Here is a 26,136-nt window from a genome sequence, read left to right as displayed (position 1 = left end):
TTGATTATCAAAATGGCAGACAAGGGGGGAGCAGTAGTGGTGCAGAGTAGGACACAATATAGGGACGAGGCTATTCGTCAACTAATGGATCTATCTTCTTACTCTGTTCTACGTGGGGATCCAACTCCAGTGTTCTTAAAACAACTAAAAACCCTCCTAGATGAGGGATTTCACTTAGGAGTTATTGATCACAAAGAGTGTGAATTCTTGTACAAGGCACAACCCATCATTCCCGTCTTCCACCATCTCCCAAAGGTCCATAAAACTTTGGTCTCCCCTCCTGGGAGGCCAATAGTTTCTAGTATTGGATCTTTGGGAGATGGTGTCTCTAGATACATAGATCATTATTTGCAGAAATTTGTACATTCTTTGCCATCTTACATCAGAGACAGTAATGACCTTCTGGAACAAGTTACCAAAGTTACATGGAAGGGAGGTTACATCTGGGTCACACTGGATGTGACCTCCCTATACACCATCATAGAACATGACCATGGGATGGCAGCTGTCAGACATTATTTAGATCACTCTACACTGTCACTAACTCAAAACACTTTTATTTTGGATTGCATTTATTTTCTGTTGACTCACAATTATTTTTTGTTTGATGGGTCTTTTTACCTCCAAACACGTGGAACCGCTATGGGTACCAGCTTTGCTCCCTCCTACGCCAACCTGTTCTTAGGTTGGTGGGAGTCGGTCCACGTGTTTGGAGCTGACAATACCTATCGACACTTTATCACTTTTTATAGGCGGTTTATAGATGATTTAATTTTTATTTGGGACGGAGGGGTTAATTCACTTTTATTATTTATAGATCACCTTAACACAAATAATTTCAACTTAAAATTCACGTACACATATGATTTTCATCATATTCAATATCTGGATTTACTGTTATTTATAAATATGGATATGGTGATCTGTTCTGATGTACACATTAAGGAAAATTCACGTAACACTTACTTGAGAGCTGGCAGCTGCCATCCTAGGTCTCTTCTTAATTCTATCCCAAAAGGACAATTAATATGATTGCGACGAATATGTACTAATCATGAAGATTTTCTAATACGATCTCATGAACTCCTAAATAGATTTGAAAAAAGAGGATATTCCAAAGATGTTCTCCAGAGGTCATTCGAGGAAGTGGCGGCAATGAATAGGGTTGATCTTTTGGACAAACAAAGAGTAAGAAAAACTAACAAAGATACAAACTCATGGGATAAGGGTGGTCCTGTTTTTGTGACTCAGCATAACACACAAGTTAAAGCAATAAAAAGTATAGTGAAAAAACACTGGAATGTCTTGTCAGCTGACCCTTTACTCAAAAAAGTGCACTCTGAGGGCCCACGCTTTGTTTTCAAAAAGGCCAAGACCATAGCGAACTATGTGTCTAGAAGCCTGTTCACCTCCACGTGCAACACACAAAGGGAAAATCTCCCAAAGGGATGCTTTAAATGCTTAAATTGTATTTCGTGTGGCCACATGGAACCCTCATCCTATTTTACATCTTTCAACACGGAACAAAAATTCCCTATCACCTCATTCATTAACTGTAATGCCACATTCATAGTCTATCTTTTGGACTGTGGATGTGGCAAACAATATGTTGGACGCACATCACGTGCATTGAAAACAAGGTTGAGGGAGCACATAAGATTAATTAGATTGGGGGATTTAACCCATCCTGTATCCCATCATTTTTCAACATGTAAACAGGGAGATCTAAAACAACTCAAATACAGAGGAATAGAACACATACCTAAACCTTTAAGGGGAGGCAACAGATTAGAGACACTAGACAAAAGAGAACTTTTCTGGATATTCACCTTAAATACAAGAATACCTTATGGTCTGAATACAGAGTGGGATCTGGGCCCATTTCTATCGTAATCCCCTCCTTGTGTAATTCCCTTCATTAAGAATTAAACATAAAAGCTTAATATACTATATGGAAATGTAAAATAATGTATGTTTCAATTAACGAATGGGTAAATATGCATAACGAATGGGTAAATATGCATATATGCTCTTGATAATATTGGTCCTTGTCATGTGCAATTGCTTTTCCTGATGTATGAATCTCATTCCGTAATCTGGCATGAAAGATTTAACCCTTATTATTTTCTGTCTTCATGGATGTATTACTCTTTTATCCCAGTCAGAATTCTTTATTATGTCTAATTTCATTAAGGATATCTTTATGGACACTATTTGACAATGTATTAGACACACATGTATAGACATGGTGAAGAATTTGGTAGACTTTAATAGACTGCAAATAAAAATGAAAATATATTTAAAAAGGGAATAATTCGTGCATATGCATGCACATCATCCTCAGTTTCTTGTGCATCTTTACATTCACATAAGGTGAATTATAGTTAATGACACTCTATTATTACACATTTATATGAAAAAGAAATAAAGTAGATTCATATCTATTGAGTGTTGTTCCAATAACTTTCACACAAGATGCTTGTTTTATATATATTTTTTAATCGTTTGTTATTAATTATTAGTTTGTTATAATTACTGTTTTCATGATTATAACTTCTTCATTATCAGTAATACTTACTGTTGCTCGCATATCCCCTTTTAAATTAGTGTTGAATAAAGTTTTTTCAGACCATTCGGTCGTCATAGAGTAATAAAGTTGTGTAGGATTCAATTGAGCATTTTAACAATAGACGAAATGATGGATAAAGTTTTGTTGACAAATAAAGTTTTGTTTATACTCAAATGACGCGCTGACGTCACCAGTCCAGGCCACGCATGGCGCGTCACTCGTGACGCGTTCCCTGCGACGGATGGATGGCGGCAAATGGCGGGAAATTAGAGTATATTAGGTAAGTAAGCACTAGGCATCACTATGCACCTTGAGAAAGCGCTACTAGCTCGAAACATGTTGGTGGGGGTCTGAGGGCTCCGTTTTTTGTAATTTTGCACTGATCCATTAAACAATACTTTTTTACCTGGGTCCCACTCTCTCAAGCAGTTTATTTATCTTCAGCTGTGCTCCATCTCTCCTTTTCTTGGATATACAGTGTTGAATGTATGGTGCTCAAGCACAGGGACCTATGAGGTTAATAATAAGGAGAGAAGAAGTACTGGGAAATAATAAAGGACTAAACCTTGTGGATATAGGGCTCCAGATACCCTGAAGGCAGGGGTAGGTGCACGGATACACCCCCCCTTACCTCATTGGGCTGGCCCCCGTGAGTATACTCACAACTCTATGTCACCAGTCTTTCTCTCCAACGGCGTGCTGCTGTTCCAGTCAGGAAGTATCCAGTGCAGATTTGTGTGTGTGCAGCGCACAGCCAAAATAGGGTGATAGCAGGTCTGGCAAAAAAATCTTTATTAAATGGTCATAAAAACGGAAGGTTGCAACCTTCAACGCGTTTCGTGCAGTCAAAATGCACTTTATCAAGAAGTGATGAATAAACTTCTTGATAAAGTGCCTTTTGACTGCACGAAACGCGTTGAAGGTTGCAACCTTCCGTTTTTATGACCATTTAATAAAGAATTTTTTTGCCAGACCTGCTATCACCCTATTTTGGCTGTGCGCTGCACACACACAAATCTGCACTGGATACCTCCTTTTCTTGGATGTCTGATCATTGTGGAGTAACGGCAGCACGCACCCACGGAGGAAATTCCACTGAAGACCACACAAATGTGAGTTATTCCAACCTACTTACCTGAATTATCTATACTTGCCCAACCGATGTCTATGTCTGGTCACTAGCCAGTGAAGGTCCCACATCATTCCAGTGGGATCTTTTCCAGCTATTCGGTACCTAGTGGAAGTGGTTTCATTTCAGGGTTGGAGTTTTTGGTCTGGATTATCTGGAACCTCCAGGGGACACTATACAAAGCGCTTATGCCTATGGGCTTTGCAGCCAGTGGCTCATGTTTGAGCACCATACAGTTTTTTTGATTTTTTTCAAATGGTTCTCTGGTCTTGTACGAGCCTTTACTCATACTGCGCTACACAATCTCTACTACTGTATTCCCATAGTGGATTAGCAAACGTGTCGGCATTCAAGGAAGCAATTTATTAATAAGCAAGTATTGCATCTCCGACAAAAAGGAATATGTTCTTGTTTTGTGGTTCTATGTGAATTTGGCCTCTCTTTTATTGTATTTTGATTATTTTAGGCAGTTTTGGAAACATATTTGCATAAAAACAAAAAGGGTGGGTAGGGAATAAAGGATACGTCTAAAGGTCTACAATAATTTGTACGCAAGTGTAGCCAGGTCACCTGATGGCTACTATGCTGCTCGTGGGCTGGCAGTAACCCCTGGTACAATCAGGTTGCCAATAGTTGCTATGGGGTTTTCCCCCTCCGAGGAGCTGCATTTGAGTGACATCAGGCCATGGCATGACCAATCATGAGCCAGACCTGATGCCCTCCTCCTGGCAGCAGTGCTGTCTTCCCTTGTGCTCTTCCCTCTGGGGGAGAGTGAGTGTGGACCATATCTCTGCTAGGGAGGTGGGGAAGAGCTAGGATGGCTGCGGGTGACCTTGGCCTGTAGTGGCGGTCCAGGGACCATCCTTCAGTGAGAGCTTAGAGTACTGCATTGGGCAGAACCCTGCCGTGTAACTGTGCTGTACAGAAGACAATAAACCGTTCCTGTTGTTATATAACTCCTGCCTGTTGTGTGACCTTACTGAGGGGGAGGTAATAAGTTCTACCGTGGGAGATCACCTTCAGTTCCTGGAGTCTTTGGCAGATGGAGGCGCTGTACTGCTAAAGAGATATTTGGGGTATGAACCCCAGAATCCTGGTCCTGTGTCCCAACTACCTCCTGGGATGACTCAGCCCTCCTGTTGCCAGCAGGTATATGCACCATACACCGAAGTAATGGACAAATCTTCCACCGGGTGGGAGAAACACAGTTACATAAGTATAACAGTCTTGTCTATTTATTTAACATTGTAATTGCGTTGCAGTAATCTTACACACTCATTTTGACCTCACTTTTCTACAATTTACACCAGCCGTGCAACATAATTTGCTAATTTATATGGTAATTCGTTTAATGAAGTTAAAAGACGGCAGGGAATGTTATTTTACATCTAAGATATTTCCTGTGTGATTTACGTTTGGTTTCATGCCAGTGAAGCTGTGTTTGAAGATTAGGCCATTTTAAATGTAGCTGTAGAGATTTAAAACTGCATAATAATAATTATTATTATTATTAGTAGTAGTAGTAGGATTATCCTTCATTTGTAACATATTCTGTAGCAGGAACAGAGTGGCACCAATATTTTGGAGTTCTGTCCAAGGCTTGACTTAATAATAGCAATAATTAAAGAAATTCTATAGCAAATTATATCACTAAGGCAAGTCCCCCACCCTGTGAAATTTGGGTCAATGTTGCCTTTTGTGCAAATAGATCTCTTCCGATGTTTGTTGGGGGTATCGAAGACTTACAGAATCATACAAGTGCCTGAAGTGTGACTGAACTGCCTGAAGTGTGACTGAAATCAAAGAAGCTTACTTTAAATGACCTCTGTTGATTGTACATACAGCACTATGTGTACTTCCATTGAATCACAACGCCATGGTTTGAAATTACACAGCACTACACTGCACATGAACATTATGGAGAATGGAGAATTAGAAATTAGCTGATGCAACTGCTTTACAACCCAGCTGAGAAAATACAGCTCATTGGCATTACAATTTACAGCTTACAATTTATGTGTTGAGATTCACAACTCTAAAATGCTGTTGTAGTGGTAAAGTTTTTATAGGTGTATAGGCAGACACATTCATAAAAAATACAAATTGCCCCCTATGTTTTGCTGTGTAGTTAGGAAGCTGTAAACTCCCAAACCACCCCCCCCCCCCCTTCCATCCTTTAGGAGTTGTTAAAGTGTTGTATTGTGTGTGTTGCTTGGTGTTTATTTCGCTAGCCAATTCTTTCTTTTAAATAAGTTAGTCTTATTATGCCGTGCTGGGTTAGTTCATAGTAAGCTTTAGAATTGCTGTCTTGGGTGTATTCCTTTTAGTTGTAATTGGCAAAGACTTGTATTTAAAGCTGAATTCGGTAATTAAAAAGTGCAAGCTACGCAGAGTATGCAAATGAAAGAACTTTAAGATGAAATATAGCATATTGCAGAATATGTGCGCTGAATATAAAAAAATGTATTATTATGCATTGTAGAATTGATAAGCCAGACTTGGCTGCCACTGAGATATTAAATTGCTAGAATCTGGAGTTTAGAGGAAGGGGGGAATAAGGCATAGGCAAAAGGAATGAAATAGGAAATTACTATGTGACTGGAAAAATGCATGATGTGCAAAGTTAAAAATTGTTTGTGACTTCAGGCTGTCAGTTTGTACATTTCACATACGTTAGAGTTAAGTAAGGATAATAATTATATTTATTATGGGGAAATATTTGAGGTAATGAGCTTTATTATTATCTCTTGACATGGATGAGTAAGTGGACTGCTGTAGGTACCATAACACCGGAGGATCCCTTGTGGTTAGACTAAACTTTCATTCTTAACCCCCCCCCCCCCCCCCCCGCAGCGCAATGTAATACTTCAGTAATGAAGGAGTTAAAAAAAGAAGAGGCTAAATCAGGAGCTGGTGGAATGATAATATGCTTTTACTTGTAAAATAAAATTAGGGCTTCTTAGAGCAGAACCGTGTGTAATGAAGTAATAATCAAAATGAACTAATGAAATAATTTCAACGTGTATGGGAATTTTAGATTAAATTAGTCATATGTAAAAGAAGAATGAAGTTAGTGGCGTGACTGTATGGTTTGGAGATCTGGAAAATAGTGCCAATTGCAAATGTAATCTTTGATTCAATCTATAGTTCTGCTGAATTGCTGATATAAATGGATTCAACACGAAACATTGAGTGGGTTTATAAGAGCCCAAATCAACCATTGTGGCAGTCGGGGTAGGGAAGATAAATCCATGCTCTTGTCTTGTGAAAAAGTTACGCCTATCAAGGACTAAGTGCTCAACTCTGGTCCTCAAGCCCCTTCAACAGGTCAGGTTTTTAGGATATCCCTGCTTCAGACCAGGTGGCTCAATCAGAGTCTCAGTCTTTGCCCGAGCCTCTGTTTGAGCCACCTGTGCTGAAGCAGGGACTGATTAGACCACCTGTGCGGAAGCAGATATCTAGGAAACCTGGCCTGTTGGGGGATTGAGGACTGGAGTTGAGCACCCATGGCCTTGGAATTGATTTGTAAGGCTTTAATCAACATTATTCTGGAGTTTATGCTAGCTTCAGTCTTTATTTTCTGACCGATTCCACTTGTCTCATAATATAAGATATTTGGAACCCTTACAAGGAACCACAATAACAAAAACATATATGAGCTGCTTCATTACCATCAACAATTTAAGAAAGGTCAACCAAATGGCACTACAACTTGCTGTGATTATTACACCTATTACTAAAAGCATAAATGCCTATAACTTTTTTTATTGCAGAAAAGGTTGAATAGCTGATGTGTGTAGATTGTTTTATACACTGTTGCCTAACTGAGCGATAAATTGCATATCGTGTATAGGGAGAAGATAAATTCACACTTTTAAGCAAATACATATGACGCTGACTATGTCTTTTGAGTAGAAGATGGTTTGTTAAACAAATCAAACACATGATTACAAAAAAAATTTAAAAAATGAACAAGTTCATAATAATAATAATTTATTTCCAGAAGTTTTACAAAAAAGCTGTGATGCAAAAAAAAAAAAAAAAACATTACCAACTTTGTCAATCTTGGGTTTAGCTCTTATAAGTCTATACTTTCCCTATAAAATCACACTGTATATTTATTAATCAAATGTTTTACCAGGAAATAACATTGAGTTACCGCTCGTTTGCAAGTATGTCCTGGGCACAGAGTTATGATGACAATACATGGTTACATTAAATAAACAAGATTAAAATGCGAGACAGCTGAAGCTGTCTCTGGAATAACTGAAGTAACTTATAATGGAGGCAGCTTTGCGAGTCTCTGGTGGGTTGTTCCAATCATGAGGTGCACGGTAACGGAAGGAGGAGCGACCGGATTCCTTGATCTTTATGATATGAACATTGTGATCTAGCTGTCATAATGCCCATTTGGAAGCTTGACAGATATCCCCTTGGATTTGTTTATCTAGGTCTTGCTGAGCTATTTGAAAAATATTTTCTTCCCATAATAAGTGGCTACACTGTTTGCAAATACAACATGATGTTCTGCTGCCTTTAACTAAAACTTTTCTATTTGCCGTTCCATTCACATTCAATTACAAAGGCTGTTTTTCTTCCAGATCTCCTGATACAGCTGTCATAATCTCTTTTGTCTCTGATTTCAAGGCTAGAATTTATTACGATTTCATTTTAAGGCCACAGTTTTCTCTTTCAGTTTGGCTGCTATTGTAAGGCCCCCTTTATGTTTAGTTTACATTGCGGGAAAAATGCTTTCCTGCAAACAGTGGAAAAAATGAGCTGCAACAAAATCTTTTCTTTTATACACAATGTTAACATTACAATTTTCTACATATCGTGCTGCTAAGCAACAAAGGCAATTTATACCCCGTGGAAGGGGGTGGCATTCTTATTATGTCATTTAATTTAATACAACTTTGTGTATCCTTATCTTGAATACTTGATTTGCACTCACAAACTTTGCTGATGCAATTAACACAGAGATGGTTAGCTAACGATAGTTTAAGAAATGTAGCACTCCATTGCTGTTACGATTCAATTATCAGGTTAGCCAACATTTTATGCACCCGCTGGTATGTTGTAGTAGGGAATACACAACGCACCAAGCAGCCATTGTTTTGACTCAGCGTGTGAGAAGGGGGCGGGGCTACTGTGTTATTTCACTTTTTGGACAGTCCAAAATTTATAGCAATATATGTGCACTCAGAAATTAAAGATACTTGTGGGTGCTGAAACTCAATGGTGAAACCCCATACAAATTAAGTGAAAAGAGTAGTGTAGAGGGAGAAAGGGGGTGGCCCGGGATTAAAGGGGTTACACCCCATTTGGCCATCCCCTGACCTCACCAGGGAGACAAGGGGTTAACTGGGCTGAGACCCAGAACTGTGATTCAACCCCTGTTATAACCTGTAAATGTGTATTCCCCTGTTTCCCCTGTTTTATTGTAACATCTGGTTAATCCGTATCTGCAGCACACACACACTGGGATCCATCCGGGAGCACAAGGGTTAATAGTTGTATAGTGATTATAGCCCTTTGTGTAATTTTCCCGCCTTTTCAGGCACCATTTTGCCGGCTCCCATAGGCCGCCATTGGGACTCCATGTCTTTCAATGGCGAGTCTTGCTGTTGAGTCCTGTTCCTGAGAAGACCAGCAGATGGCGTCCGAGAGGGAGAGCGGCGGTTTCCCATTGAAAGTCAATGGGCTCATTGACTTCAATGGAGAAATCCTCGAGAGAGCTATCCAGAAACGAGTTGGCTGCCGTCCAAACTGCTTAACTGCAAAGCGGATACATTTTCAATAGGAGAGCTTTGATCACTTACAAGTCAAGTTCAACGACAAGTGGCGTGGGAATAAACAGTTCTAGGGCCCCTAGAAATAAAATTCTTTCTGTCCCTAGTTCCTAGACCTCCCCCCACTCGACCACAACCGGGTCCCCGTATCCTGGACCCCCGATAAGGGTCGAACCGAGAAGAGCGGGCCGCGCCATAGGTTCCAATGGCGGTGGCAGAAACAGCTCAGGAAAACGGCTAAGTGTCAAATGCAGAAATTTGGTATTCCATAGCTCCGGTTCCAGAGGGTCCAGCGGATCAGGGTTTGTGGTATCTGTAGCCACTGCTCCGGCATCGTGGCAGAACCATCCTTGACCCACTTGGATCAACCCGACGGAGTATGGACCCCCTTGAAAGTTTGGGATTTCTCCCATAGACTTCAATGGCGGCCAAACCCCATTGACCGGCTACGGCGGAAAACTCCCATTGACTTCAACGGCGGCATTGCCCCGTTGAAAGTCTATGGTGGGAATTCCCATAGCCGCCAATGGCGGTGGTTTGCCATTGAGAGTCTATGGCGGCGGAACCCGTTGTTTTCAATGGGGATTTAGTGAAAAACCGTGATTTGATTTACAGCGGAGTTTTATGTATTAAAATGTAAAATGGTTTTAAGTGTATTTGTGTATCTCCGGTTTCCCAGGTCATAGCAGGTCGCAAATTGGACCATAGGGTGTCCCAGTTCCAGCATTGAGAACTGGGAAGTTTGGACCTGCTGGACCCAAAGCAACCGGATATTTTAATATGTTCATGTTTTATCTATCATACTGTGTTTCAAGGTATGGGTAAAACTCAGAGGAAATTCCTTTGCATACCAGGGTAGCATATGGCCAGAAAGGCGACCCAATGTCTAGGGCCTGAGTATGTTTCAAAGGATTTTGTCACCTCCACTGTTTGCATGAGGGTGGAGACTACTCAAACCAGAGCAGTCTTCAAGTGTTCCATTTCACACCTCACAACAAAGGATTTCCTGCCAGGTACTCCATTTGGTAGACTAGCTGGCATTCCTGATATAGAGGAGGGGTTATAGAAATGGGACCCCCGAGCTCTACTGCGCATATCCCAACTAGCCGGGGGCATGGGTCAAAAAGTGTTCCCACGTTAACTACTGGCTAGAGGTAATTGAGAACCAATCCACGGTACTCAAGGTTAAGGATAGGGCACAAAAGGTTTATAAACTGATGTCCACCCTGTATCCTTTGTCTTCAATTTATCATCTGAATGCTACCTGATTGCGAGAGAATTGCTATGCTATATACTTCTCATTCCCCAACCCCAAAGTAAGTGTACTTCTTGGTTGTTACTGTATTATTCGTGTGTTCACCTATCCAAAGGAATAAATATACTTTATTATATCTAAGACTCGTCCCAGTTCAGACCCCGTGATAAATATATATCATCTGTTATATATATTTATGTGTGACCTTATACAGCCTGCCATAATCTCACCATGACAAGTAGGACTCCAAAATAGTGGTCAAGTGGTGAGTATTTATTCATCCAACGTTTCGGTCCAACACAGCAGACCTTTCTCAAGGTCTAAAGCAGAGAGGGAGCGCAAAAAGCTTGAAGCGTAATATTACTGTAGTTTAATTGTGCTATCATAAAAAATAAAGGTAAGTAATAAACTCGTTCATTTGCAGAAGGTAAAATCACATTCACACTTTTATGGGAAGTGTTGTGCCCATCTGCATCTGTCTTCACGTCGCCTTTCCAGGCCCTGTCCAGTCCATACCACCACTCCGCTGTCACTTCCGGTATGCAGTGCATGTAACTTCCGGTTGACACAAGGGCTTGCTGGTTTGGTAGAGGTTCTGTAATTAGACACACAGCTAGGGATGGGTGGAAAACTCTAAATCGGTTTCCCAGAATTCCATGGATCATTTTGACAAAATCCATCCTGCCCACTAAAATCCATCAGCAGATTGGGTACTAAAAAAAAAAAAAAAAAAGAGAGAGAGATCTTACAAGCTTAATCGGTGTCACCAGTTGATAAGCCTAAGGCACCAACCTAATGACTGGAATGGTGTCAGACCCAACAGGACTAGAACCCACAACCACTACTTTTCTAGGTGACAGGTCTAGCAGTGTGGACACGACTAAGGCCCTGTTGGAATGGGATATGGTGTCAGACCCAACAGGATCAGAAGTTGAACCCACACAACCTCTGTTATTCAAACAATTTTCTGGTCATGAAGGGATAAATAAACTCCTCTGGGAAGCGGATCTGTTTCACTTGTAACAAAGTTGTATCTTTGCAAGAAGTTGTACTTGTAGTAATTTAAGGCAGTGCACACAATAACTTGCCTCAGACAATAATGGCCTTATTTACTAAACTGTGCTATGCTTTAAGGCACCTTCCCATCCATTAACTTGATTGGGCTGCTTTGTAAATATGGGCCCAAATTGGCCAAACCATCTGAGATATGTACCTGTGCAACAGTTCACCAAATAGTTTATGATTTGTACAGGGAATTTCAGACCTTTGCAGAAAACAAGGTTATTAAGAAAAAATATGTTTCCTAAATATAGATTCACTTTTCTCCCACAAATTGGACAGCCAGATACCATGATGAGGCTTCTAACTTATGACTTGGTGTGTCTTACTCATTAATCCTTTACTGTAGGAACATCCTTGCAAAGGCGGCCTGATTTTAAAGCAAGATTTTGCCTTGTGTACATGGTATTGGCAAAGCTCCGGTTAGCTCATGCAGGTGCTAATTGAGCAGAAAGCTCAAATTAATCATATTCATTAAAAAAAAATATTTAAGTCTAAATGATTGTTCAATGGTAATGTGATTTTCTTTGAAAACTGTTATTCGCTCATTATTATTCATTGGGAACAACCACTCATCAAAAAATGTTTGCCTGTGATAGTGACTTGCAAGAAAAACAAAATGTTTGAAAATGGCCCATTTTCCAGACAGGGCAATCTTGATCGTTTTGTTTGCTACTCTAAGCAAATCATAGTTGCCACATTTATGAATTTAATCAAATCGACCATTCCCCCCCAACTATTCTTTAGTTGACATACATGAATGTGAGAGGGAGAGAAGGCATGAATGGATGCTTACCCATTCATAGAATGAAGTGATGGAGTTTCCATAAGACATGGGGGTGTGGGCGTCTCTTTTTGATTCCTATGTATAAATCAAACCCTGAGTAACACAAACTAGCCACATGAAGATAAAAACATCAATCATTTGGGTAATTCCAATGAAGCCATGTGACATTGATTTCCAGTTCCAGGTAACACCAGATTTCCCAACCTAAAACCATTACCATATTTATAAATAAGAATAATAACACTGGAATGAATAGGGTTAAAATTAGTTTACAGTACATTGTCATTCTTACAAGTGTCAGTTTCCCATTTAAGGAAAAGATGAACTGCAGAATTATTGGCGCCTGCTTCAAAGTGAGATGAGAAAGAATGACGTGCTGACGGAGAGAGTATATAGTGCAGGCGTTTGTATTAAAAGGGGGGACATGAAAGCACTATTGCCCTCACAATGTTACAGTATCAATGAGCTCATCAGACAATATAGGAAGTTTCCTTCCCTGACTGCAAGCGCAGTGAGTACGGATACCGGAAACAGCGACAGTGATCAGATTTACGGGTGCATCTGGAAATGACGCTCTAGCCCATTTCCAATGGTTCTTACCGGCATCTTCACTGTTTCTTTTGTCCTCTTCAGTGTCAATAGGCTGCTCTGGTCACATCAAACGCATTTTATGTCTCATAGTACACTTAGGCTGCGGCCAGGCAGGGAGCGGGCGCGCTGGCGCTAATGCGCGGTGATGCCACGTTCCCTGCTCGGCTAGGTGCGCGCAAGGGGGGGGGGGGGGGCGATTCGGGGGCGCAGCCGTGACATCACGGAGCTGGTTCGCCCTCACGTGGCGGGCGAGCCAGAGACAAATTTAATTTCGCTTGCTACGGCGAGTAGCTAAGCGCCGAGCTAGCGCATGTGCTCGCTCACGCTGGCCACACACATTGCTGCAATGTGTTTCATCGCGGCCAGCGTGAGTGCGCTCGCCCGCTCAGTGCCACCCTGTCCGCAACCTTAGTCAGGGACACCAGGGTTTTACAGCTGCCTCATATAACCTATTTCAGGTCATTTACAGCGTGAAACATTTTAACAAATGTATTAGTATTTTTAAATCATTACTTTTCCATACTAGAGTAATTGTAGCTTGTTGTGATACCTTTATTAGAAGACCAACATCACAGTACTTCATAGATAAAGTGATAGAATACAAAGCTTTTGAAACCTCCTTGGTTTGTTCTTTAAATATGTACTCAAGAAGAAACCTGAGATTTTGGAAGCTTTGTAGTCTATAATTTTATCTATGAAGGACTCTTATACTGGTGTGCTAAAAGGTATCACAAAGTACAACAAATCTGATTGTCTCGAGGACCTGCACGGGAACTTTGAAGTACCGTACCATACAGTTTTTCATACTAGTAATTTATACCCTTGATTACTAAGAAACTGTAACCTGCAAGCAGATATCTGCTGGTGATTAAGCCCAAATGATCCACTATCCCTGCAATTCCGTCTAGTTTACCCCCAACATTTGGAACTATTTAACTACAAAGAGAATATTATAATATTGCTCGGTGCACAGGAAGTGTTAATATTTCAGTGAAAAGCTGGCGCTTGTAATAATGACACCATCTAATGAAATGAGCTGTGAGACTTGACAGTAATGCATAAATACATCATTGAGAGCTAAGAACAGAGAAACCTCATGTATAATAGACAAAAGCCATCTCATTTCTTTCCCTATCAGCTGGTATCCTGTCTTTTTGTTTCATTATGCAACATAAGGGGAAGATACAGTGCTACGAAACAGCTGGTATTGTCCCTAATTGTAATGAAAAGCACAGAAGTGTCCCACAGATGATACTGTTTATCCTGATCCGTAGTGTTCAACCTAACCCAATAGAAGCCCTGTGTGTATTAGCATAAGACAGATTTACCACATTCAATACACTTTCCTTCAACTTAACATGAGAATGTTGGAGCCTAAAATAAATAGTAACAAAGGGAAAATTAAGAATCAGACATAACAGAGAAATGTGTTTCAGGCACCTCTGGCAGTGAAAGAGTTAAAGATTAGAATTTCCATAATGCAAGGGTGCGCCAACTGGGGGGGTGCAAGGCTTTTCTGGGGGGAGGGGGCGGCGGTGGCAGAGGCCCTGCACTCATCCCCCAAAGGCATTTAAATTAAATGCCGGGGGGTCGCGTGAGGCCTCTGCAACGTCCTTTACCTTCTCTTCGGCAACGCGGTGTCAAATCACGCTGCGGGATCACGTGACATTTAACGCCAAAAACAAGGTAAGTGGGGAGTAGAGGGGGGACGCGAGCAGGGGGGCGCATCTGGCAAAGTTTGCGTACCCCTGCAATAATGCACTGGAATTTTGTGCCAGTAAATTCTTTCTGATTCTTGACATCATTTAAGTTGCAACATTTAAGTTTTGATAATGCGTCACGCCGAAATCCAGTGTCAAAGTGTGACGCCATAATGAGTTGATGAGTTGCTATCCAACATAGGGGCCTATGCAGAGAGCAGCGCTATTTCGAAATTCGCCATTTTTTGGAGAAAATCGCGCAGAAAGCAGCAGAAAATGGCGAGTTCCGAAAAACGCGCCAATTTTTCTTTTCTATTTGTAAAACTCGCCTCGCGGCTGGCGAGAACCTCAATCTCGCCAGTTTTAAAAATATCCGTATGCAGAGAGGCGCGAACGGCATCTAGCGGCTGTTCGCGCCAATAAAATGGCGCGATTGTCTCCTTTTTGCCTCGCCAGAAAAAACTGGCAAGAAGCTGCCGCTCGCGGCCATTGCAAAGGGAAAAAAAAGGCGCGAATTTGTTTTTACACGTTTCTGAAGCGCGCATCTCGCCAATTTAAACTCGCCACACGCATCCATGTTAAACATACCAGAATTCGCACTTTTCTGCATATGGAGAATAAAACTCTCCAAAAAAGCTACTTTTTAATAAATTCGCCAATTTTAAAATTCGCTGCTCTCTGCATAGGCCCCATAGAGTATTGTAACAGTGTTTCTGGACAAACGCAAAGCAATATGTTAACATACAACACAGTTGAACTTTAACACAAGTCTATTTGCACCGATGAATGATTTGTGAATGCTTCGAGCTGAATGGTATCTCCTGCCTTGGTTTTCATCATCTTTGTTCCAGGCAGTGCAGAGAGAGAGAGAAACGCACACTGAACTATGTAGCGGTGGCATGAAAAGTAACACCAATAGGGGTGGGTGTGATGGTTTAATGAGATGACCAAAGCATTGTCCTAACTTGATCGTTTTATTAATTTAGTAAGGCGACATCTATGAGAAAAGGTCACTATTACACTCACGTAGAAATCTATTACGTTACAGTAATTTTAAGCTCTGGCATTTCATGCCAAGGCACTAAAATATGGTACCAATGTGCATCTCAACAGACCTTAACGGGACATGTCAATGAAATAAGGGACAATCCCGTATACAAGTAAAGTCCGGTAACCTTATGGATATCTCTCACACATTTATAAAAGGAAACCCGTGGTAGCATCATCATCATTTCTGCTTGCAGGAAAAACACACACAAGAAAGACGTATTTTTGTGTGTGACGATTAATGCATCAAACAAATGGTGACATAGTATTGGGCGGACGTGTCCTTAACACTTGTGGGTTCCATTAATGACTAGCTGACGGAGATATTTCTGGGGGCTATTTTTTTCTAATGCAATGCTAATATTTCCCGAACCAATGGACTCCGTAGGAGTTCTGTGGATTCTGATGATTGAAAAAAAGGTTATTATGGGAGGGGTCGCTGTTTTATTTGGGGCTGATTGGGTTATTATCGCAACTGGAGTATAGTGAATGTGTTCTGGCGACCTCTAGTGGGTAAAAGCATACGTGACTTCTTGTTCTGGTATCATAACTATCGGTTAAATCAAACATTTGTCTTTTCATATCTCAAGGGCTATCATTCAAGCTGTAACACTGGATCTTTCACTACCGTATTATTACTTTAAAATAATCATTACGTGTGTGTCCCTTAAAGCAGCAATACATTCAAAATCCTACATGAATTAAAAAAACAATATATATATATATATATTTCAATAGTGTAGTATTAGATCAGGGGTGCGCAAACTGGGGACGTGCCATTTTCCAGGGGGGCGTGGAGGTTGCAGAGGTCCAGCGCTCTTCTCCAAGGCATTTAAATTAAATCCCGGGGGATTGTGTGAGGCCTCTAACTTACACCGAGCCTCTGCAAAGTCCCTTACCTTGTCTTCTGCGACACGGCTTCAAACGATGGATAGGGGTCATGTGATCCCGCGGTGTAATTTGACACTGAAGACAAGGTAAGGAGAAAAAAAAACAGGTGATTACTGTGTATGCACATTGTAAACACATTGTAGATTAATTATGAGACCCCCCGCCTGACCCCTTGGGCATCACCCCTTAAACCTACCAGTTAGGGTTGAATATGTTTACTAAAGGTATTGTACTATATGTTGTGTCATTGTTGCACTGGGGCTTTCTGTTTTTGTTTGTGTATTGTGCCACGCTGAGTAGCACTGCTTTTTGACACTAATATATATGCTGTGAGGGTGGGTGTTGGGGTTCTGCTAGCTTGCTGGGTTAAATCAGCTGTTGCTTGGAGGTGTGGCTACTCCCCAGGGTTTAAAGCTCGCCCCGCCCCGCCCCACCTTCCAATTAGCAGTATTTATCATGATCCTGTGTATCACAGACCCAGGGTGGTTTTTATCCTTCCAGCATTAATGAGAGGTACATGAGAATTTTGCCAGGTAGTGTTAGGACCTGCAGATTGGTCATGCCGTGAAGTGGCTGCAGGCTTATAACGCTTTGGCCAAGGGCATAACTAGATGACCCTTACTCATGAGCAGATAAGTACTGAAGTATTGTACTATATGTTGTGTAATTTTGTATGTTGCGCTGGGACTTTCAGTTTTTTTTTTGGTATGTTTACTAGAGGGATATATGATCACTGCCCCCCCCCCCCCTCTCACTTCAAAAAACCCTTTACATAGGAACAGCAAAAATATGATAAGAATGGGAGATATATAATTCTTGTAGGATTGATCCATAACAGCATGGTTACCCTTACCAGTCTGTACCCACCTAACAACCCAAGTAGGGACTTCTTTTCGTTATTTTTTGTGGACCTGGAAAAAATTGCGAGAGGGACATAAATAATTGGAAGGGACCTAAATCTAGCATCGAACAACGCCGTAGACCGATCAGGAACACAACATAGAGCATATAAGACCCCCAGTGAAAAAACAACAGTATCATTCCTTAAACAATACACAATGCTTGACATCTTTAGATGCCTACACCCAGAGCAAAAGGACTATTCCTCCTTTTCGAATGCACATACAGTAAACCTTATTCCCAAATTGATTATTTATCAATCTGCAAGCCTTTTCGCTGATTCACTCTTCCAAAATCCATCCCATATGGTCAGATTATGAGCCCATTAAGATCTCCCTGAAAGGTTGTCAAAGGCTGGTGCTATAATAATTGTGGAACTCGCCCATGATCTCAACAGAATTGTCTGAGAATAAGTCGAATTTTAAACTACGGTAAGTGATGAGATTTCACTTTTGGAGTGGTCTAGAGTGATTTCCTAGACAAAATCATGTCTGGTTTATTCCTTTCTTACATAGTATTTCTGGCAGGACACCTGAGAGCTTTCTCAGACTGATCGATGAGAATTAGATTCAGCTCATTTTTTGTGTCCTGTTTTTTTTTTTACATAGTTTTAAGGTTGGGTCCCTTTAAACTAGTGAATTGAATGACTCTAGTTTTTCATTAAGTGAACATATTTTTTGGTATATGCTTCTTCCTCTGTAAAGTTAGTTTAATGAGAGCTTCTAGTAAACGCCTTGTGCGTCTCCCAAACAGTACGTTGCAATACATCAGGAGAGTCATTGGTTGAGAAGAAAAGGTCCAGTTCTTGGTATATCTTTGACGCTAAATGTAGGTTAGCCAATAGCTCAATAATCTCTTCCTGAAACTAATGGATACGGATCAAGGCAGCTTCCTTCTTAATAGGTAAGCACCTGAAACTGAAGAAAAATTGTGAATCTCATCCACTCTGCCAATTCCAACTCCCAAACAATGTTATTGTCCGTAGATGTAGAAAAGGCATTTGACAAGCTCGTTGGATTTTCCCATTTATAACGCTCAGAGCTTTTGGATTCAATTGCAACTTTGTTAATTGGATGAGACTCCTTTATAGATCACATAAGGTAGTTATAAAGAATATGGGCCACATTTCCAAACAATTCCCCATAAAACGGGATCAGACAAGGCTGTCCATTGTCCCCCTTGCTCTTTGCTCTTACAATAGAACCTCTAGCAGTATCAATCCGTAACAACCCTAATATCTGGGGGATCAAAATCAGTGAGATTGCATACAATCGAAGCTGCTCTGTGGATAACAATGCTGACATTCACTTGTGCTTTAACCTCTCTTCCCAATATGTATAGTGTCCTGGATACATTTGAAAAGATCTCCAGATTTAAAGTAAACAGCAAATCAGAAGCCCTGAATATAAACTTCCCTTCTAAGTCATTAAACTTGCCATCAAGAATCTGAACTTTAAGTGGCAAAAAAGCTCTCTGACCTACCTCGGGGTCAAAATAACGAACTCCAACTCTTCCCTTTATCAGGCCAACTACCCATATATCTATAAAACACTCATAAAACACTCATAAAAATCCTTGAGACCTGGTCACGTTATTCTATTTCATGGCTGGGAAGGATTTATGCCCTTAAAATGGCTTCTCCTGAAAAAGTTGTACCTATTCAGAGCACTTCCAATCCCTGTCAAAGATCTGGAAGGCTTGTAAAAAAACTTTGAATGTTCCACTTCATATGGAATGGGAGGTGCCCCAGAATAATTTGCTGGATACTTGTTCACCAAAATTGGAAGGGGGCTTGACAGTAGTTTGCCTCCAGAAGTAACTATTATGCCTCCTAGTTTTCACAATTAGTCACATGGCACATCCCACCATATCTTGTATGCTGGGTTGAACTGGAAAACCAATTCACTAAACTACTGGATTCATCTGCCCTCCTGCGGATCCCTAAAAAAACAGACTAACACTAAAATATACCCTGCCAACAATTTTGCACTGCCTGAAAATTTGAGATAAAGTAATGCCTTGAAAGGGGTTTAACAGATGCACACACGATTATCCTGCCTGTTTAGAACAATCCCTGGTTGCAACAATCTTTACAGTGAACAGGAAACGGGTTATCTCAGGCACTATAATTAGATCTTTTTCCCCAACCTTAAGGAATCTAAACAAATTCCGGACTCTGAATTCCGCAGGCAATTTCTCACGATCTGGTATGACTAGAGTACCCCCCAAAAAATACACACAGTTTGAGAGGACATGTAGATCTAATCCAATAGAAAAACATCTAATCTCAACCCTCTATCTTAATTTGCTCCCTAGAACGAGGGATTGTGGGATTGTGAATTTCATCATATTTGGAAATTGGAGAAGGATCTGGGAGAGCAGCTGGAGCCTCAGGAATAGTCTGACATCTGGGACTCCATTTCCTTGGTCTCCATTAACACATTGAAAAAAGGAGAATAGCTATAAATTACTGTACATGTAACCCCTTAATGAGATTCCCATGGCTTTTGGGGGTTAATGGTGCAGACCCATCTAGGTAGTGATACTTTTCCTATTATACAGGATTGGGGATGAGTCAGCAAATGCTAAGCCCCGCCTTGTGTTGCCTGTAGACAAGGATATCAGCGGGGCATACGTATAGGAAGGAGAAGGTTCTAGAGAGTAGGTTCCTGGCGGAGTGAGAGTGGAGGAGCCTCAGTGTATATAGTTGTGTCAGGTTCTATCTTGCTGTCTTGCTCTCAGCCTGTTACCCTTGTGCTGCCCGAAGACCAGACCCGTCCCCTGCACTTAGGTGGAACGTATAGAGACACGCATCCGCAGCGGAGAGAGCGTGTCCGGAGTTTGGTGGTAGCGTAGTCGGCCAGGAAGTATAAGTATAGTAAGATAGGTACTTGATGTATCCGGGGTAGTAGGAGTGCCATAGTGGGTTCCGTAGCCGATGGTCGAGGATAGGAGAAATCCGTGTGGTCGTGGTACTAAAGCCGAGTCCGAGTGTCTTAGAGGTAAATGTAGAGAGGTGGAAGCCGGGGTTGAGAGCCAGAGAGAGTAATCAGCCAAGCCTGGGTCAAAACCTGAAGGGAGTACAAATGAAAGCACGGCACAGAAACCACAACTGATAGAGGAGAGAGGAGACTATGCAGAGCAATGAGCCAAGGGAAGGATTGGGGTAATAAAGGTAGGTGGTCCAATAGAGGCAGGGGGCAGAGCAGGGGTGTGCCGTGGAGCACTCTATGGTTGGACGGCATTGTATTTGGTTTTCAGGAACAGCAGTGCCGGGGGGCGTGAGTGCGGATGCCGGGGGGCGTGACTAAAGGCAGAGTGAAGTGAATACATTGTAGTTGGAGATGCGCGCTCTGTAAGAATGAGTTGCGCGCGTCCCGGCAAGATGGCAGCTACCTGTGTGTATGCCGGAGGCGGCGAGCAGCACCACGGCGGGGATACCGCAGAAGGGAAGATGCACCGGACCCCGCGGAAGGCAGAGGGGGTCACGTCGTGGCGGACGTGACCCCTGATTCCTTACACAGCTGCAGTTCCCTCACTCATCCACCAGGACTGCTGCTTCTCTAGCTACTTCTGACAAATACCCATCCCGACTCTAAAACCTGATACACTGCACCCGTCTTCTGCCTCTCAGCCTGCCCTATATAAACCTCCCCTTCCTTTCTATCAGTGCCTGTATATACAGGTAGCTCCAGCACCTGCTTGGTTGCTGCTATTTTATTGTTAAAAGCGACGTGCATACAATACAAAAAACACACTTTGTACAACAATCAAATATTACATATTATACAAGGGAAAAAATACACAAATCCAAAATGTCAAATATTCACATTTCCTACTCTGCGATACCACGTGGAATTGTAGACTTAATACCGTTAACATTCATAGTGCAACCTGAATAGGATGCATGGAGTCAGTGGATGGCCACACCTTTCTTTCTCACAGTATCTGCTATTTCCTCCTCCTCTCCCTCACTTTTGGGGACTTCTGGTGTTTCTCCCTCCTCCATATTATCCACAATGTCCCCCCAGGTCAGTGCATCAAAAGCATTTGTGATGGGTTTCCCCGATATCTGTAACTCCCCATTGTGGCCTTTGGCCTTTTCCTTGGTGAAGCTACAGTACATGCTCCCACCCTGCCCCTGTTGACACCTGTTCCCATCCAACCCCCATTGGCTTCTGCTCCCCTCCTGCCCCCATTGCCTCCTGCTCCCATTCTGCCCCCGTTGGCTCCTGCTCCCCCTCCTACTCAGAGGATATATCTATCCCAACACCCTCCTCTTTATTACCAGGGGCCACACATGACTCTGGAGATCTATTCCCAAGCTCATTTATCTGATTTCTTTGTAACAAAGATGAGGGCTGAACAACTATCTGCGTTTCATCCACTACAGCGGTGTCCTCCGCTGGGGCCATCTCACTGTCCTGGGGAACATTATTATGTGCTGCATCCAGACACTCCCTAAAAGAATGACCCTGTCCCCCGCAAAAATTACACAGCACAACATTAGGACAGACGGTTATGCCCCAGAAACCCACATTGACTACAACTAATTTTGTCACAGCCTGCACTTAAATGTCTCATTGATCCACTATTAAAGCAAATTCTGGGCTGGCTACTGTAGAAACAGAACCCTCGGCCCCCCTACTAAAGAGGGAATCTGGGAGATTGTGAGCAATCTCACATTTTCCCCATAGTTTAACCTTAGAATTCTGGCGCACACCCACCCTCCTTCCCAGTCCTGTTCCTGTTTCCTCACTGCCGACCTCTGCCCATGTCCTGACTACGATACATTGGCGCCTGCCCTGGACCCCCACCTGTGACCCCAACTATGCCTTTGCTTGCTGCCTGCTGTTCCTGCCACTGGGATCCACTCCTGCCGTAGATCTCCCTTAACAGTTAAGAAGTATGTTCCTGAGTATATAGAACAGACCAGTCCCATTTATTATGTTCTAGTTATGGACACTGCACCTTCAGATATGGTACAGAGAGAGGGCCAAGGTGAACCCAGTGGTTCACAGAAGAGGAGGCATACACACCACAGACGTTCCCATAAGGGGGACCGAAGGGTGCCACAGGATCACAACTACAGGCAGATCCACATATGCTTCAGTCACAGCCTGTCTAGAAGTGACAGTTCAGAGACAGAAGTGGGGTGTAGATCACATAGCTATAGTGAGACGGGCCAAGGCCCTAGAAGGGGTCCCTATTGACAGAGCATAACGGACATTATGCAGAACGGGGACCGGTCAATTAAAGGAATACAGTATACAGTTGGTTCCGCACCTCCCCAAGGTGTTAAGAAGAGTGCCTGGGGATGCAACCATCAAGTGTTCATACAAGCCATAAGAGAGCAATGACACCTACCGCATTCTTATGTGTACATGGGAATGGAGGAAAGGAGACCTAATAAAGGGGGCATAAATAAAGAATGTTGTTTGTACTACAAAAGTTCGTGGCGCCCATCATTTCCCTTGTTGCTACCTCATCGCCCAGACGCAGGAAGCCTGCATCGTGAATAAGGTAAAGCCTTCTGAGCAGCCACTATAGAGACACTGATGTAAACTACCTAGGAGCTGGGCAGGGAGTGTTACATACAGATGGTACATGTCTTCATACATGGTCCATAAATTTAGTAAGCAGCGTTCACCACCGTGTTTTATGGGGCTGTGGCCAGATTGGCTAATTTTACCACATCTAGTCGCAATGCCGATGGTTATGGATCTTTGATTAAAAGTGTTCAAGATAATTAGTGTAATCCTGGAGCTCCCAGTGGTTCCCTCCCTAAAATGGTGGAAAATACTAACACTCGGCAATGTAAATTGATCTCAGCCGCCTGGAAGGGTCCTAATCCTAAAATCTCCATGATGATTAATAAGGTATCACACATACTGTATGAGCCTAGAAAAACTGCCAGTCTTAATGACACGACTGATAGATTTACAGAAACCTGGGACCCTCGGGTCAGTACGTGGAAACACTCCACTTTTGATAGGCCTTCAGATCCTATTATAACCTAGGAGATCTCGTAGCAGAAAAGGGGAGGAGATCTCCAACGGCGCTTTAATTACATGACCTAAGAATGCTTTTATGTATATGTTTAAAGATAAAGTCTACCTATGATAGACTTGTAGCCTGTATTTCCCCCCACCGACACCATACCCTACACTGAAATTTAGATTTTTTTCTAACCCTCCCCCATGCTTTCGCTTTGTATTGTACCCCTCCCCCATGTATCATTACAAATAAAACATGTACGTGAAAAAAAAAAGTGTGCCAGATCTAAAATGGTATTTAACGCCTTGACAGACAGATGGTGCGTCAATTGCAAGAACGTTTATAAACATGTTGCTTCTTATCTTTGACAAGGACTTACCCAGAAAAAAATCAAGTCAATAGTGAATAAACTGCAGTGAAAAGAGAAACTAAACTACAACCAAGCGCTCAACCTATTGTGAATTGTGTGTATAGTGAATTAGTATATACAACAAGTGAAATATAAATAATAATAAAATATAAATGAAATAATGTGACAATAATAAGTGTGTTAAACGTATTGAGGATAACCACTATATAATATATACCCCACACCATCAGATTAGGGGAGGGTATGGGATTGGGCTGCCCAGGACTATAAACAAGCTATTCCATATAGCTGTAAAACCGAAATGTTAGTACAGAGAGCAAAGTCCTTGGCGCACTATCAAGTGCATAACCTGATAAATTAGTCCTGTTTGTTGAAAAACTGGTAGGAAAATGTCCACAGTCTGACTTCCTGGTTTTCTTCTGAAGTTTGTTGATCTGCAATCAAAGAGAACAGGAAACCATTGCGCAGTATCTCATATGTATTGAAGCCTCATTCACACAGCTGCTAGATACTTACATCTAGATGGGTGAATGCAGGCCTTGAAAGGTATCTTTAAACCGGAGAATAGTATCTGTCACCGGGTCCCCACTGGTGTTGCTCCCGCTCCACAGATGGCCGGTCCGCCCAATGATACACAAAAGATAAAAGGCCCAATAGTGTGGTACAGTACAATTTAATAAAACAATAAAAAAATAAAAAGACCAACATATAATGCACTCACATGCTAGATGATCTAACTGCACGATTTACAATGTGCCGTCCGCAAGCATGAGGGGCTGAACCGTGATGTGCGTGGAGGCTGGATCCTGCGTGTATCTCCTCCTCGCGGCCGCAAATCGGAGCGCCAGGTCCACCTCAGATGTCGTCACCTCAAACAGCAACCTCCTCAGCTGGTACTAGCACGTAGCAATGCGTGCAGCTATGCTCCACCCTACGCGTGTTTCGTGACCTCTGACGTCACTTCCTCTGTTTGAGGTGACGACATCTGAGGTGGACCTGGCGCTCCGATTTGCGGCCGCGAGGAGGAGATACACGCAGGATCCAGCCTCCACGCACATCACGGTTCAGCCCCTCATGCTTGCGGACGGCACATTGTAAATCGTGCAGTTAGATCATCTAGCATGTGAGTGCATTATATGTTGGTCTTTTTATTGTTTTATTAAATTGTACTGTACCACACTATTGGGCCTTTTATCTTTTGTGTATCATTGGGCGGACCGGCCATCTGTGGAGCGGGAGCAACACCAGTGGGGACCCGGTGACAGATACTATTCTCCGGTTTAAAGATACCTTTCAAGGCCTGCATTCACCCATCTAGATGTAAGTATCTAGCAGCTGTGTGAATGAGGCTTCAATACATATGAGATACTGCGCAATGGTTTCCTGTTCTCTTTGATTGCAGATCAACAAACTTCAGAAGAAAACCAGGAAGTCAGACTGTGGACATTTTCCTACCAGTTTTTCAACAAACAGGACTAATTTATCAGGTTATGCACTTGATAGTGCGCCAAGGACTTTGCTCTCTGTACTAACAATAGTGAATAAAGCTTGATGTGTGTTGACACATCTCTTGCAGACCTTGATTTACAACCTCAATGGTCAGTTATGTCGAAGAGCATAAGTGGGGTGACAATGCTGTCATCAGCGTGACATGAGAGAGGGAGGTGCTTTTGGCGGGAGGGAAGGAGAAAGAAAATTGCGGTTTTTGACATCGGTTACATATGGGAGTGAAAAGAGGGAGAAAGAGGGAGATAGAAGTGCGGAGGTTATGGTCAGCCACATAAGGGTGCAACAGAGAAAGCAAGAGAATAGGGGGTACTTCATTTATGTTACTGACCAACGAGATTGTAGGGAGGGCGGGAACATATTGTGAAGTATATATCCGCTATACGCTTGGTCTGGGTGCACAACAGTATAAGTCTATTGGTGATCCTTATTAGAATCCTTAATGTAGTGTGGAGAATGTGGTTTTGCTGCATCCCCAAAGTGGTTCTTCCTCTACCACCCCAGATAATCCAGCATAAGGTTCCACTACGGAAGCACAGAACG

The 26,136-nt window shown here is 42.2% G+C and overlaps 1 long non-coding RNA gene across 1 annotated transcript; it reads right to left on the bottom strand.

The window, feature by feature from the left end:
- Nucleotides 1–11,020: 11,020 nt before the first annotated feature.
- LOC142467695 (uncharacterized) lies at nucleotides 11,021–16,897 on the bottom strand. Its single transcript, XR_012788476.1, has 3 exons — nucleotides 16,829–16,897; nucleotides 12,601–12,666; nucleotides 11,021–11,458 (listed from the first exon to the last, which is right to left on the bottom strand). It is a non-coding gene; the product is annotated as an uncharacterized LOC142467695 (long non-coding RNA).
- Nucleotides 16,898–26,136: the final 9,239 nt, after the last annotated feature.

The sequence above is a fragment of the Ascaphus truei genome, chromosome 16 (genome assembly GCF_040206685.1).
Source record: "Ascaphus truei isolate aAscTru1 chromosome 16, aAscTru1.hap1, whole genome shotgun sequence".
NCBI classification, from domain to species: Eukaryota; Metazoa; Chordata; class Amphibia; order Anura; family Ascaphidae; genus Ascaphus; species Ascaphus truei.
Note: the sequence above shows the minus strand (reverse complement) of the source record. Positions and strands in the feature narration are given on the sequence as shown.